Genomic DNA, 6,000 nt, shown 5'->3' with positions numbered 1-6,000 from the left:
GTCACACTGCTAGGTGTTGTCTCTAGGTGGCAACAATACATTAAAGCCTAAACTGAGGTAATTTCTCAAAAGCGGGGAGGCTTCCCGGGTAGATGCTGCCTCCTCGTGCGCTGCTCAATCTCTGGGGGTGTCACACTAGGTTGTGGTGATGTCACATTGGCTGGGATGATATTTTACAGCTGGACCCCCTACCGCCACCAAGCACCTTTAAATCATCGCGGAGTCTGCCGTGCGGAGGGGACCAAGAAATCGGCCCCCGCATTCAATCACGCTGGCTCCCCACGGAGGCCCACCGACTCCCACTGCCATCAGTACTATGCAGTCGTTCTAGTCTGCTCTCTCTTCGACACTTCCGCCTCAGTAGGTGTCATGGCGCCGGGCGGATGAATAGTTCCGGCGAGACGGGGCAAGCCGATGGGGGCGGGCACTCGGCGCTCAGCTAATCGGGTCTGGTGACAACGGCGGCTGCGGAGTGAGGGGCCCGGTGGTGGCCCCGGACGGCAGCGGGAGGCCGAGGCGGGAGCGCGCTGGGCTGAGGCGGCGGCGGCGGCGGGAAGGGGCCGGGGTGGTGGAGCGGTTGGAAGGCAGAGGAGGCTCCCCGCCGCGGGACGGGCGAGGGGGCGGCTGCGGGGGCCAGGGGCCGGGGCTTGGGCCGGCTCGCGCGGTGGTATGATGATCCGGTGGCGGGGCCCGGGATCTCGTCTCCTCCGCCGCCTTCTCACGGCAGCCCCAGCTCGCGGCTGAGAACCAGACACACCGGCGGTGAGTCAGGGCGGGCGAGCTGGAGGGCAGGCGGGGGCCTCTGCCGGGAGCAACCTTCCATCCGCTCCCCGAGGCGGGGCCGGACCGGCTGCGGGCTCTCCGTGGGCGCCCTTCCTCGGGAGGTGCTCCCCTCACCGGGACCCCGCCCGGGACCCGGCGCCGCGTCCTGCGGCCCCGGTGGCTCACGGTGGCGGGAGAGGATTGCGTTCCCAGGAAAGTGGGGTGGCTCCGGGCTTCTTTTCAGGGCAACTCCTCCTGCGTCCTGCTACTTCTCTCCTGGGCGTGTTGTTGTCCTCAAATGACAGGGGGCCGCCTTGCGTCTCCTTACCCGGCCGGTTTTTTCCTGACTGTCGTGGTAGGTTTCTAGTGTGTGGCTTGTGCGTGTGTATTTCATGGCCCTGCGTATCACCATGGTTTTTAGTTATTTATGCAATTTGGGACCAGGAAGCGGTCCTGAAAGGATGGTGGTGGTGGGGTGGGTGTGGAATCTTTCCTATCCTCTCCGCTAATGTTCTGTAATCGTTAGGTTTGTAATTTGTAATGATGGTGGAGACTATGTGGGACCAGCCCACCTAATGTATATCTGTGCAAGGCAGATCTAGAGGTCTGGCTCAAAGGGAAACTTTTGCGCTTGTCGCCATTTTCAAAGTTTTCGTTTAAAAAAAAAAAAAAAAACAGGTGGGGAAACAACCAAAACTCCTTGGGTAAGGCCCGCACTGGTCACGGGGAGGAGGAGGCCCTTTTTGTGCCTAGCAACCAAGACCTGGGGCTTGGTCTCCAGGAGAGCTGGTCCAACCTCCAGTTTGTTGTGGTGATGACAAACCGTGAGCAATGGCCTGTGTTTATGCTGGGCGCGCTTTCTTTCCTGTTTAGTTTGGGGGTGGGGGTGGTGGGGATGGTGGCGAGGAGGTGACTAGGGAAGGGGAAAAAAACAACCACCCCAAGCTCTAGTGTATCTTTTTCTCCACTTTAACTCACTTATAGCTAGACTCATCTTGAGGAAGTCCTAGATGCTGTTTCTTGACTCATAGGGAATTCTCAGTAATCATCTCAAAATATTCATTTTAACTGTAGACTCTTCTGCTCCAGTCTATCCTTTATCTTACTTGTTTCCTCATAACTGATGAAAACAGCAGTGTGGCTTCGTGCTCCTGATCAAGTGGGGTTAAATTAAGCGGCTGAGGCCCTCAGTAAAACCTACAATTTTGCTCTTGTTTGTAAAGCTATTTTTGATTCCTCGTCTGTGGTTGTTGCCCTCTCCCCCAAGATTATAGAGAACACCAGCCTTTACCGCCACCACCCCCATATGGAAAGCTTGAAGCCTTTTGTAAAACATTAAAAAATCTACTAACAAGTCATTTATCTAATAGTTGTTATACACCTGGTGATTTTGGATCATTACTTGTAATTGTCTCCGAGTTCTCTGTGTTATAGTACTGGTATGATGGTATAATGAAGGATACCATTGGCTAAATCTGAGATACTCTTCCTGGCTTGAAGGAGAGTTGGATAAAGTACTTGTGATTGGAACTGGAGACAGCCAAGATAGTTAAGCATCTGACTAGTAAAATGGTGAATGAGATCTTATAAATATCCTGGCTCGTTTTGGCAAGTAGGACTTCTCATGGTGATATTTTCATGAATTTATTCTATCTCTGGACACATTGTAGTTTTATGGGTTTTAGAGCAAGTTCATTCGTAACTTGATATTTAAAACTAAACCGGGATTCTCTCCTAAAAAAAAAACAGATACTCTCAAAGTTTGCAGTTCTCTGGAATATAGAATTCTTTCATTCTGTGGTTTTGTTTTGATAAGCACAGCTCAGTTAGTAAGCGGCGTGTTGGTAGAAATTAGTGACTCAAACCTGCCTTGTAAACTTCTTATACTTGGAATTCATGCAACTGTTATACATTGTAACTGGTCTTTTTAAAATTTGTAGTAATTTTGTAAACATGACCTGCTTGATCTGCCTTTTTAATTTTCATTTTCTTGACTGTGAAAAGTAATCTATATGTTTTTCATGGTTTTAAAAATTTATTGTTATTAATTCCTCCCTAGTTTCTTCCCTTACAGTTCATGTCATTCTGAACACAAGTCTTCAAGATCATCTTTCTTTCAAGTACCCCTCCAACAATCACTGATTTGCTTTTGAGTTCCTTATTGTTGTTTATTTGGTTCCTAATCTCCCTGGTAGTTGTTGAACCCAGCTCCTAAATGACTACTGTATTTTTGTAGAGCATAATCTGGCACTTTTTTAAAAAGCAACATTTTACATCCTGTTTTTGTATTTTTCTCTAACTTTTTATGTTATGTCACCTCAGCAACATTCTAAGTTCTTTGAAAATATGTTTTGTATTTATTTAGGATTCTTTATGGGCCCCTGGTACAGTGCTTTCCCAGAGTACTTAATGAAGAAGAATCAGAAGACCTGAATTCTTTGCCATCATTGCTGTTCATTAACTCTGTGTAAAACTTGCTTGGCCTTTTTTGGGTCTCATTTTTCTCATCTTGAAATTAGAGGGTTTTAGTAAGACTCTTTTATCTGTAAGTTTCAGTACTTTTTTGCCCATTCCTTCTGCTCCAATCAAATAAATGTCTTTATTCCAAACTATTTCTCGTTTTTCCATATCCCCTAACATACTTGCAAAAGTTATCTCTTTCTTCCCAAATTGTTTCTTCCTTCTTCTGTCTGCCAAGCTGTTGTTACTTTACTTAAAGCCCTGTTTTCCTTGGGCCTCTGCTGGCTGAATAGGGTCCTCTCTTAGTGTTGTTTATGTTTCATATTGATCTGTGCTTTGTTAATTTGACTTTTTCTTCGACTGGAAACTCCTTGAGGCATAGTTTTCTTTGTTCTAATGAACTATAGACCTTGTAGACTGTCCTGTACACATACTAAAGTAGTACCTTTTTACCAAACACAAAGCACCTACTTTTCTTTTGTTCTGTTGCACTAGATTCATCATATCATATAAATCTGAGAGCTATTGAGATTCAGGAAAAAAAATATCTCCCCTAAAAGGAAAGTACCTCTCAGCCAATTTACCAAAATATTCGAAAATTATTTTTGAAAGGCTGGGAATTACATAGAATTATGCAGTTACTCCACGGGTAGCTACCACCACTATTCCACACCCTATTTTTGCATCCAGTTGGGGAACTGGCTTGTTTCACATGGTTCCATATGAAGGAAGTGCTACAGAAAAGGGGGTGGAGAACTTTGATTCATATAGTGTCCTTAGGGTTTTAAGTTTATTATTTTTTTTCTGTTACTAAACTTGGAACACTAATATATAATCTCTGTGGAGTGAATTGCTACATGATATGGTACTTCGTGGGAACACAGGCTCAGGCATAACAAACTTTTAGCAAATGACTGCTTTATTACTTATACAGCACAAAGGGTCCATGAGAACAGGGGCCGGTCTCCTGGGGAGGCCAGACTGCTCAGGTTAAGGTTGGTGGATGGCGAATCTGCATACCCCACTTCACTTCAGTGGGGAGAGACCCTGTGCTGTTTGAGTATGAAGTATTTATTCACCCCACATGGAAGGGCGCCTTGCCCCTGAGAATTCCTGCCCTGATAAGCATCTGGAGGTGCTTGTTACTTGATTCTGGGTTTAAGGTTTGTTCTGGCCTTTTCATTAGACCTAATATTTCCCCTGGATTGTGAAACATCATCACACAACAGAAGAGGGGTTGGGAGGGGATAGGTAGGTGAGTGCTGGGAGATGGCTGCTGAGCGTGTGTCTATGACTTCCCCGACAGTCCACCCCTCGGCCTCTCAACCAGGCCTAGCCTCGTCCTCCACTTTATCTTCCACAACATAAGCCTACTTCCCACTTTGTACATGAAGGTGGACTTGGGTTGGGCTTTCTGGCTTATGGCTCTCAACACTGTTGACGTGAAGGTTTGGAAACACCAGCAGCTGTAGCATATTAGGAGGGCTTCACCTATTTGTCCCATTACTCCAAGCAGGGTGATTAGACCTGTCTGAAATAATGGTTGCATCTCTGCCCTCCCACAGCTGAAGGTCCCAGAGACAATTTGTTTGTATACATTGCAGCCAGTGGGCTTGCCATTGGATTTTCATCACCTCCTGTTCCACCTCCCCTGAGGTAGTAACCCATGTATAGCAGAAGGTGTTAGCAATAGCACATATGCCTCCTGCTTGAGCTAGGAGGACATCTAAAGCAATGTGATTATCAAACACTATGTTGCAAATTAGTTATGAATTTTCAAGGGGACAGTCAGAAAACCTGAGGGTCCATTGTTCCATCACTGTCCAGTGAACTATGCAGAAAACCCTGGTGGGGCACTGTCCACTCCTAGAGAATCAGGGGTTATCTTGGGGATGCTAGTGGGATGACGACTGAGCCATTTGCCAGTTTCATTATATTGGGAGTTGATGCATCCTGATAGATTTTCCAAGGGTGTGGAGAAGAAGAGTATACAGCCAATAGCTGTGCTGTTATCTTTCTCACAGGTGTAAATGAAGGGTTTCCTGGTGTTAGTTGAAACAGTGAGTCAAGGAAAATCAGCTCCTTGTGTGTCAATCCAGATTCAGCAAAGACGGAGGAGAGAGCAGGGGATCAGGTGGCAGATCCAGCAGTCAGTCAGGTTCTCTGCCACCATGATAGGATCGGGTCAGCTGGATGAAGGTGTTTTCCTTCCGGGTTGTTGCCAGGTCAAATTTGTAGAAAACGAGAGAGGCGCAGTAACTAGGGTGATTGTTCAACCACTTCCTGTGGGAGACTTTTTTTCTTGGCCTATTTGCAGTAACTTATGTTTTCCCTTTAAGGCCATCCAGCCTGTCCGTCCTTTTCCTTGAGTTATAACCTCACCTCTTTCCCATTGGTCTGAGTGCCTTACTCATATTTTCTGGCCCACTTTCACCTCTTCCTGATTGATGAGAGTTGTCAGGACTCCTCAAAGATATCTCATAACCATTCCCAAGGGGGCTGGTGTCCCAACCAGGGGTAGGCTTCATCCACAACCTTCAGTATGTCAGTGTCAGGTCTCACAGATCCCGCCCACTGGATTGTCACCGCATGTGTGTTAAGCACTTCTAGGCCTGCTTCTGTCATCCTACCCTTCTGCCTGATTTCCCTAGCTACCCATCATCTTTGGATTTGTGTGGAGGGGGTAATGGGATTATCCCCTTACAGTAGCTGAAAAGGAGAGTCCCAAGTGGCTCCCCTTTCAGGGCTAATCCTCATCTTGATGGGTATAAGCGCAGA

At 46.9% G+C, this 6,000-nt stretch overlaps 1 protein-coding gene across 3 annotated transcripts in view; it reads left to right on the top strand.

Annotated features, from left to right (window-relative positions):
- Nucleotides 1-600: 600 nt before the first annotated feature.
- Nucleotides 601-6,000, top strand: part of HIPK1 (homeodomain interacting protein kinase 1) — a 74,731-nt gene continuing 69,331 nt past the window's right edge. The window contains exon 1 of one of the 3 annotated variants that reach the window (XM_037826320.1): nucleotides 601-762. The gene's annotated coding sequence lies outside the window, so the exon portion shown is untranslated. Of the gene's footprint in view, nucleotides 763-804; nucleotides 1,118-6,000 lie in introns of those variants that run through there. The other 2 variants (XM_037826318.1, XM_037826319.1) reach the window with 2 other exon arrangements.

This window comes from Choloepus didactylus, chromosome 2, assembly GCF_015220235.1.
Source record: "Choloepus didactylus isolate mChoDid1 chromosome 2, mChoDid1.pri, whole genome shotgun sequence".
Lineage (NCBI taxonomy): Eukaryota > Metazoa > Chordata > Mammalia > Pilosa > Megalonychidae > Choloepus > Choloepus didactylus.
Note: the sequence above shows the minus strand (reverse complement) of the source record. Positions and strands in the feature narration are given on the sequence as shown.